The sequence below is a fragment of the Poecilia reticulata genome, chromosome 14, assembly GCF_904066995.2.
Source record: "Poecilia reticulata chromosome 14, P_reticulata-male-v2, whole genome shotgun sequence".
In the NCBI taxonomy this organism is placed as follows: Eukaryota; Metazoa; Chordata; class Actinopteri; order Cyprinodontiformes; family Poeciliidae; genus Poecilia; species Poecilia reticulata.
Genome location: NC_088843.1, coordinates 25,136,411 through 25,146,929, shown reverse-complemented (window position 1 = coordinate 25,146,929; position 10,519 = coordinate 25,136,411). Strand labels below are relative to the sequence as shown.

General features: G+C 37.2%; 1 long non-coding RNA gene across 1 annotated transcript; it reads right to left on the bottom strand.

Annotated features, from left to right (window-relative positions):
* Window positions 1–535: 535 nt before the first annotated feature.
* Window positions 536–1,339, bottom strand: LOC103476273 (uncharacterized). The gene is made up of 2 exons (XR_535437.2): window positions 681–1,339; window positions 536–607 (listed from the first exon to the last, which is right to left on the bottom strand). It is a non-coding gene; the product is annotated as an uncharacterized LOC103476273 (long non-coding RNA).
* Between the last annotated feature and the right edge of the window lie 9,180 nt (window positions 1,340–10,519).

The window sequence follows — 10,519 nt, the reverse complement described above, 5'->3', positions numbered from 1 at the left end:
AGTCCGTAAAGTTGTGCAACTAAGCGCCATTATAATTATTCATATTAAGATAAGTGTCACAAATCTGTGCAGTGGGACATCTGAGTTGTGGAGCCGCAGGAGGAGCTCTGTGCGCTGCGCTCTGACACCGAACGCAGGGCCGTAACGCACAACCTGGATGATGGGGAGGGAGGATGGGCGAGGGGATAGTAAAATAGTTATCCATACAATACTGGAACACACGAAAATACACACAAATTACTAAAGTTTTTTTTTTTTTTGTACTTTTTTTTTTTTTTTTTTGTAACCAGTAAACAATCTCCCATTCAGCTCAACCGTATAAGTGGAGACACATTGTTGATGTTACCATTATAAAATAAGTAGTAATTAAGTATTGGCAAAGATCAATGTAATTTTCACAGGTGGTTAAGCATTGTTGTTAGCAGCTGCTGAAAGTAAAGAGGTGCGTTCATCCACCCAAATGTCCGAAAAGCTGGTGTCATGTTGGCTTTAAGGTTGCGAACCCACATGCAAGAACACAATCAGACAGAGCGAGTCAGAAACAATGATGTTTATTGAAGAGTCAGGGAGCTGGTGGCGAAGCCGAATCGGCGGACCGGTTCTTCTACTGCCAACGGGAGAAAGCAGGGTTAGCGGGTACTCAGCGGAGTTTCTCCAGGAAATGACTGAGGTGAGCTTACTTTGGGTGGAGGTATATGGGGCGAAGCGGAGCGCGAGCCAAGAGTCCGTTGACGAGCGATAGTAGCTCTGATGTCGGGCACGGCCTGGAGCCTGATCCGTCCAGGCGGTCCTCCGGGAAGTTCGGGCGTGGGCCTCCTGGCCCGTAGCGTCCCGAAGGGGAAATCCCGGAGAGGGATCGACGAGGGGGGATAACGCTCACACACACAGGGAGTGGCCTCTGACCGGGAACACCGGCAGGGTCGGGAAATCACACAGGAGGGAGGTGATCCACAGCGGGGAGACAGACTTACACGAACGCGGGGCAGCTGGTTTCCGGGAAACAACTAGGAGACGGCGGGAGAATCTGGCGAGGGAGACAACAAGGGTTAGACGAGAGTAATCACAGAAGGCCTCTTTCTGGAACGCTGGTTACCGTAGTAGGCAAACACTCAGGCGGTGAGACGGAGTGTAGCTGTTGCTTATATCGCCGGTCCACGCCCTCTTAACCAGCTGCAGGTGTGTGTCCGGGTTGAACCAGGACACTTCTCAGGGGTGGAGCATGGGTGACATCTGCTGGATGTCTAGAGAAGTGGTGGTTCCAGGGACAGGTGGAAATAAAACTAACTAAAGGAAAACAAACTAAGAAACTAGGACGAGGGGAGGACAAACAGACCCTGACAGCTGGTGATTTAGTGTTTATCAGTCAGCTTTATTTCCCAACTCTGATTTAGTTTAAAAATCATCTCTGAAAGAAATTGGACCATCTTTGACCATAAACATGCAGTCAGATGTGATTAAGATCAAAATATGGTTAAAATGATTTAGTCAAAGTGCAGACTTAGTCTAAATTAGGCTACGTTCAGACAGCAGGTCTTCATGCTCAATTTTAATTTTTTTTGTACATTTGTTCATACTATTAATTAAATGCAACTGCAATCACACTAGAACAAGGGAAGCACTGCACTGTTTATGGAACTAACAGTAAATGCCTCTGTCTTCGGATCGATGTCAAAGTTATCCATTAGTGGTCGACAATAATCACAGGATCATTAAAAGATGAAAGAAGCTGATAAAAAGAAAGTACAACTAATAGCAAAAACCTTTTGTGGCTAATTAACTGCAGCTTCTGTAGAGAAGTTTGTTTAGACGTTTAGTAAAAACCAAGAGTGGTGGGATTGTGATGTGATGTGCTTCACTAACAGACTTCTTACATAATTTCCCAAATTATCATTTTCTGCCATTGTTTAACCCTAAATTACTGTGTCTGTCTAGCTTCTCCTGGTGCATAATTATAAAGCATGTCTCACATCAATGATGTAAAAGTTGGAAAAAATAAACGTTCAGACCTCAGACACTTTGACAACTATTGGATACATATCCGATTTAGTTCCATGTATGGAAGTGGCACAAATATAGTTTTTTGGGGGGGAGGTGAAAAGATCAGAATTGGGCTGTTCAGATTGTGGGTGAAAAGTCAGATATGGGTTGCATATTGCTAAGAAAATCCAGTTTGGGCTGCGTTTGCCTGCTCTGTGTTTGTTGCCGTACAATCTGTGGCTAGCCTTGGAAAGTGATGATTGCAGAAAGATGTTTTGCCAAGAAGAATGAGAAGGTTGTACAGATATGAGCCCCCCCCCCCAAAGATGTGTGGTCCTATTGTCTCAAAGGTCTAAATGCAAAGATGTAAGTCCAAACATTTTTGATATTTATTTGAAAGAACATTTGAAAAATGCTGAAATTCATGTTATTTTTCCTTCCCCTTTGCAATAATTTTGCTGCATTTCCTAAATTTCCCAGATGAATTTATAACTGTAAATGCAAAGGCACACTTCCATAACCCTTTAACCTCTCTTAGCCAGTAACCACAGTGGATCAGAGAACCACTGCTGTTCAGAACTTTTTGCTGATCTAAATAACCAGAACTAATTAATTTTATTTAAAACATCGATGTAATAGTTTTCACTATATCAAACAACAAAATAAAATGTATCTCCAACCTCACTTCCTGTGATGTGAAACCATCTTTTTTAGAGCCCTTATCTCTTTTTTGCGTGACAGTTTTAAGACTAGTCATGCTGTTTATAGCTTTGACCCTGTCTAGCTAAATTCCACACTGAATACTATAAAGCGCAATTGCACATTAGTCATTACCAAAAAATGTTTGGAAGGATGTACGTGACCAACAAAGAGACATACTTCAAAGAGACTGAAATCTCTCTCATTCAGTTCCCTTTGTTTTCTGTGTTGGATTCTACACAGAACATGTCAGATTTGGCTGCTAATAGAGATATTTCTATATTCTTGTTCATTGTTTTTATGATTTGTAAGCACACAAATTGTAAACTTGCTACTAGAGAAACACTAGTTGCACTCTTTGATAAAGACACACAGGAACTCAAGTGGTTTATGGCCAGAAATTGATATAACTAGACACATTCAAAGTTGTAAGTTACACAACAGGCTAAAGGTGTAAAGGTTGCTTGTCCTTGTTCATAATAACAGACTTTCTTTTTACTCTAAAAGTTGACTATACCAACACAAAATGAAAGATTTGATTTTCCTTTAAGGTAAATAATACATTTATATAAACTCTGGTTTCTGTTCTTTGCACCCGTAACAACAGGAAAAGCTTTTGCTGCTCTTTCGGATGCTTGACCATATTTGGCTTTCAGGAAGTCCTGGAATTCCTTCAGGCGGAGTGTGTGAGTAAGTTAGCGATCACCAAGCAGGACGTTTAATGATGGATTCAGGATGCTGGAAAGCTGCCAGTCACTGCAATCCTGAAGTAGCGTACATGTTCTACTCTGCTGATTATGTGACTGATTTACCTGGTAAATCCATATATCATCCATACCAGAATCCTTTATCACACCCACTGACACATTTGAATTTATTGCAAAATGTTATGCTGTGGTATTTGACCCTTTAAGTGGGTGATTGGTGATTTTAACCTATGAGGAAAGAAAGTTCTCACTTCTTTCCTCATATATCAGGATACCCCTCATCCTGTTTCAAAGGTAAACTTTGGGGTGGAAGGGCGTTATAGAGACAACAGCTAGTTGAAATGACAGAAAGTGGAGGTCTGGGCTATTATTAACTCTTCATTGTGTAAAAAGTGTACAATGTCCTGAAATGAGTTTTAAGACTTAAAGTAATTTAAAATGTCACCTTTGTCTCTTTATTTGCTTCCCTGAGTTGTTGCTTCTTGTAAAACCCATTTATCTTCTTGAGCAATCCAATTATGATAAGATTCACCAATCAACATCCCTTTTATTACCGTTGAACAGTGATTCAGTGGAATTGCACTACACTAACCCAAAGCACTAAACTCAGCAGGAAGTTCAGCATTTAACAAAATTTACTTCTGCTACTCATATTGAAATGCTTGCTTGTGTTTTAAGATGTTTTTATTGATTTGGATTGAATTTTATGAGTACATGAAACCACAGTTTCAATCTTTTTTGGGTGATGATGATGATGATTCTATCTTGTTTTACTTTTTTTTAAAACATAAAATATGAACAATGCACATTATTTAACATAAGTTCATCATACAAATAAACCCGATTTAGCCAGAGAGGCCGATTTTCATCTACAGTCCCTGGCAGGTTGATGTAAACTGCAGTACTAAGACATAACTAATAACTAAGATAAAGACTCCCTCTAAAAATGCTAATAAATGTCTATTTTAATAGTTCAAATATACCTTAATATGCAGAGTCAAAATCACATTAAGTCTGTCTAAAATTATTCACTGGATCAGAATTTTATTTAACAGAATGGAAAAGTAGTCCTATTTTGTCCCTAAAACGTTGTCACCTTCTGTAGCTTATGTTACACTTTTTAAGTCATACCAGCCATGCAAAGCGCTGCATGCTAGAACAACGTTCACTCAGTCAGACCCACATTTTTACTCAGATTGGTGAGCAAAGTGTGATTAAACTCCTGGTAACAGAAGTGAGCAGGAATCAAACCCACAACGTTTCGATTGCAAAAGAACAATTCTTCTCACTGAGTCACAGTCGGCCAAGCGTTAGAGAACGGTAGACACAATGAAGTGAAAACTGAAAAGACAAACTGTATGACATGCCTGTCAAAGTGGTGTGCACAAAAAACTGACCAATCATGTAAACCCCTCAGTTCATCAGAAACATTTTTTACTCAAAGTTCCTCTAAATTAAAGTAAATTTTAAATTTTAGACATCAGTGCAGTGTAACATCACTTCATCATGGCACCACTGATGAAGAAACAGGAGCACAAAAGACCACAAAGCTACCTATTCAGGGTTGTGGTGTAGAAATAAAGAATTCATTAAACTCAACCACAAAATCTAAAATGTGCAATATATAGTTCTTTAATGCCACATTTGGATAGACGGAGTTAATTTAAGGCAGAGGAACAAATGTCTGTAAGCTAAGTATCCTTAGGGGTGTTGCAGGATAAATTTAGGTTCATTAATAATGGGTGAGTTAATGTGTCATGCCTGGTTGAGTGTTGGAAAGGACAAAACCACCTGACAGACTTGGGTCAGAACAGAAGGTCATATAATACCTATGATATATGTAATATATATTTTGTTTTCATGAACAAATTGGTGTCCAATTCTGGACATTTGAACTCAGTTATTGCAGAATTTGTATAAAGCAATTGGTTTTTTGGCAAATGTATGGAATCCAAATAGTCCACAAATCTCCAAAAGGTTGTAGTTGGGGGTTTGAGAAAGTATTCCCAGAAACATCACATCTCCATCCAATTTAGGGATCACTTGGATCCCTAAATGTTCAATCTTCCAATATTATTATATTAAAAGAAAAAGCTGATTAAGAAAAAATATGTTTTTGCATTATTTTGTTTTGTTGTAATTGTTATTTATACAAATTATTTCCATTTTGGTCCTTAAAATATCAACATATCCATTAGAGCAATTTTTATTCCAAATTTCATTTAGCATTGTCAGAATATTTTGGGCTGAAACACACACACACCACACTTTTAAAATTTTTTCATCAGTTAAGAATTTTAAAGACATGCTATTTTCATTTCACTTCACAATTATGAACTATCTGGTGTTCTTCTATCTTCAATACCACCCCTAAACATACACACGCACACTCAGAAAAATTTTGTGAATACTGGTCCAAGGTAAATAGATAAAGAATTCATCTGTGAATTGTAAACCAAAATCGCAGAAAACCTCTCAAAATTGTCTAAAGGCGTATCATATCTGTCTTGATTTTTGACATGTAAACTGTCAAAAGTCCTGTAAACTACATTTTAGCATTACGTTACTACAGGAAGGACTGAAATAAATCAATGAGACATGAAAGCAGTAAAGGGTGGATGTCTGAACTGTTGATTAATAAGTGAGTAAGTGAAGAAAATTGTGGATGATAATCATCAAGTTGTCAATCACACACAACTCATATTTAGATAAAGCTTGCAGAGTTCAACTGGAAGTTTTCAAGTCATGAATTAAGTGCACCACACCTTTTCTTCCCTCAGCCCTGAAAAATAAATGACGTTGTGTAAGAAGCTTGAGTTGTAGCCAACAGACAGCTGCCCACTCTGTAGTTTGCCATATCTTTTTTTTGTTGATTGGAAAGTTACATACAGAATTTCTTTTTTAGCTTCCTCAGATTTCAGCTTCACCTCTACTGGGAGACAGAAAGTGACGGGTCAGCAGTTCTGTTACTTTCTAAAATGTTTGTCAAAGCATCTAATTCCAGTGTGATCTAACACGAAGAAAAATCCCCACATGCATTTTTCTTCTTTTTGTCATAAGGAACAACTTCTGTTCTTGTCAGTTAACATCTGAACGATGCATTGCTGAAATTTACCAACACTTTACAATTCATATCAGTCTATCTGCTCACTCCCACTTTAGCTTTGCTGTTATCCTCTGATAGTTTGGCAACAATTGGTACTCCTCTTTTCTGAAAGATTTTCATTGTAAGTCATCCAAAACACAACTAACGGCTATATTTGTTGCAACATCTAAAGAAAATGTTTGAAAATGTGCATGAATCTGTTTGTTCAGACAGTTAAAGAGGGATCTTCATGGAAGTTCTTGGCAGAAAAGAAGATCAACAAGATCTCCACTGCAGATTGAGACAAAGACTTTTAACTAAGACATCTAGCATGGAGTTCAACATTTTCCCTGAATTTACAGAGAAGCTTGCTGTGACTTGAAGCGAACTCATAATTGAACTTAAGTGTTAAATTGCAGTCTCCCTTTGAAGGTAAATGGGAGTTAACCAACATGTGGATGCCGTGTCCTCCGGTGCCCTTAACCTGCTGCTAAGAAGAAACAGGAAGGAATGCGGTGCGTCCAGTTTCTCTTAATTGAAGAAGGTGTCGTTAGCGATTAGGCTGGTGAAGCAACACGTGAATATATTTGGCATCACATCTTTCTTTCTTGTTTTTAGACATGGATTAATCCTCAACATGAATGGGTTTTCATTTAAAGCAACTGAAAGTAAAACATGACAGTTTGATTTCATTTGAACCTCTTCTCAGTTTTTGTTCTGCCTATTTTGCAGCTGATTACCCAACCTACCAGCCCACCGTTAGCACAAATTCCTTTAAAATACAAAGCAGATCTGAATTTTTTTGGAATGATTTTAAGTTTCAACTGCATGTTTTAAGCAAGGCTACTTGCTCGATGTTGTGCAAAATTAAGATTGGCTTCCAGTAAATTTAATAATTCAGATTAAAACGACCAAAGAATTGACAAGTCGGTGAACCAACTGATTATTAGGAATTAATAGCCAAACAGCTTTCTGCCAAGTGCGGTTAGGTGTGGTAATATTGCATAACAAGTTGAACAAAAAGTTTAATTCTTTGTTCCTCCCATTTTATTCTCCTTCTATTGTCTTTACATTCAAAGGGCGATACAAAAATATCAAATGAATGCGTTGAAAGTTTATGTCACAGGAATTTGGCAGTTTTTCTTCGAACTTTGGCTGCTAAGTTGTGTGGCTAATAGTTATAACACACACTTCAGCACTGGCATGCTTTTCTTAGTCACAAAAGTAATATCTATAGACATTATTTTAGTTAATCTATGGGGGAAATAGCAAAGACAACAGACCGACAGCCTAAGAATCAAAATGTAGTTATTTGCTGTGATAATGAACAACAAACGGTGCGGGTTCTTCACGCCATTTATGGACATAAAGAATTCGCAAACAGTGTGAACTTTCTCACGGCTTGCCGTCACCCAGGCGCCTGTAATTTAAGAAGCATTAAACTTGCACAATAAGATATTAAAAGCAGTTATGGTATGTTTCGACAGTTAACGCAAGAGAACATTCTAGTAACATTGCTGTTATGCGTCACAACAGCAGATTGGCTGGCTCATAATTTCTGAGGAAGAACAACTTGTTTTATGTTAATTTGTGACGTGGTTCAGCCCCACAGTGTGACGCTTAGCTCCTCCTCTGATAAATTCTCTCGTTTCCTAATCTTTAAGGATGGAAAACCATGTCTTTGTAGGTTTGCTGTTGTGAAATGCTCTTTCGATTTTAGGATGATGGGTTGATCAGAGCTCTGCAAAATGTACTAAGTTTATTCTCAACCTGCTTTAAACTTCTCTACATTCTCCCTGACATGTCTGCTGGGTTTCCTGGTCTTAATGCTGTTCATGATGTTCTCTAATGAACCACTGAGGTTTTTGAGAAAACTATATTGAGATGGACTCTGTTTACCAATTCAGGGACTTCTAAAAGCACAATTTTGTACAGTTTCTTTGTGTCATTTTTTGAGATTTTTTTAAGAGAAGATGAAGATGTAATCAGACCTCAGCAAATGTCAACAAGATTACTGTACACTTTACACAATTCATAAAAGCTAAGGATGATTATTGCTACCTTTGCTAATTGCCTTATATTATTGTGCAAACCCAAGAACCTTTTCACATTTTGTCACTTTACCAAGACCAACTTCAATTTATTTTATTGGGATATTAGGTGATCCACACAAAGTGATGCATAGCAGTGAAAGATAAATAAAAAAAACAAAATAAACTCTTTCAGGTTGGACAGAGAGCATCTGTGATTTCCAATAGTCAAGTTTTGCCACAAACTTTCAATTGGATTTAGTTCTAGACTTTGACTAGAACATTACAACTACTCATATAAAAATGTGTTCATCTGAATTCTTCCATTGTAGTTCAAGTTCACATTTTTTCACAGTCTCTCTCTCCAGAATTTTGAAATTGTTTTTGTGATTTTTTTTTTTTCTTTCAATAAAAATCACAGATTTTGTTATGTTACTTTTGAAATATTTGCTTGGAAATTTCCTCAGTAAGAAAAAAGATGAGAAAAATGTAACAAGCAGGAAGATTATTTATGGAAATTAAATATGTCAATTACTTGCCATACAGGTTACAGAGTGTGATCTGACATCAATGAAGCCTGAGGCAGAAGTGTAGTAGTAGTAAGAAACCTGCCACATGCAGGTGGGAGTTAGCAGTCTTAAACACAATATTTTTTACCATTTGGATGGAAAATTGACTATAAACATACTGTTGATTTTGCATAAACTTCCACAATCGCAGAATCAAAAAACACTGAAGGGATTGTTATGTGTGGCCACTAATTGTAAAGCTACAAAATCTTTATTTGGGAGTGTAAATATGTAGAAGCCAAAATGACATCCTGGAAATCACAAAAAATGTTTCACATTGTTTTTTATTGCCCTTTTCAGTCATTTGATCTAGTTCAGGGATTGAAATAACTGGCTTAGGGCTGCAAGATATGAGAAAATCCTGCAATGGTGATGTTATTGATATATGTTTGATGATATAATTTGTGACACATGCACATTTTCTTTGCAACATCATTTGTATCAGGTGTGAGCATCTGCTGCTGTGGTTAAATATTAGATTAGCATAAAAAAATGCAAGTTTTTGACACTTGGAATATTTTAGGCAACAATCTCCAACCAGGTAATTCTAATCACTAGGCTTTTCCGTTCTCTCCTCTCTCTCCCCTCTACATCTCAGCATTTGAACAAGTGTGAGAAGAAACAGAAAATATTTTGAATATTGTTTGGTTATTGCCGTAAGATTCCCAGGGACTCATGAATCAAAGTATCAACCACTTCAAAGTTCACTCCTCATTCATGTGAATGCAGCTTTCCTCAGGGAAAACGTTCACTTTTTCCATCTGAGAACGCTGGACAATTGTTATCTGAAATAATGTGGCTCTTGAAGCTCCTTCATGTAAAAGAGGGTTTCATTTGATTTACTTTTCTGTGGCTACAGTATTGATTAAACAAATCATAAAGGCAGAAACACGCCTATAAAGCTGTTGCATTTATGGTTCCCCTTTTGTTCTGGGGTGACGTCAAACCTCTGATATTCAAGGCAAATCACAAAACTGGATTTTTAGCTTTTTAACTACAGTTGAAACAACCCATACATTTCAAGGCGTGAACGTCAATGAGTCAGAGGGTCAAAACCAACAAACAGAGATTCTAAAGATGTAATTAAATAGTAAAATATCCAGTTTTGTAATTGCGCTGACATCAATGTGATTCAAAATGGAAAAACCTACACAGAAAGCTTCTTTAAAATGTGCTTCTTTTGACATCTTGCCAAAGAAAATGAATGAGCAAAATTTGAAAAAAAAAATGTAGCCAATAAAGATGTCTGATGTCGCCTATGACTTTTTTGTTAACAAAAATGTTATAGGAGGATAGATAAGATAGAACATATAAAACCAAATCTTCTCTTGTTTTTATTTATTTATTGATTTATTTTATGTGTTCACACAGACTACAAACTACTAGTTGCTACAACATGTGCGAAATGTTGTGTTTGTAAACTGCTAAAAGTCTTAGGAAATTTTAGTCTGT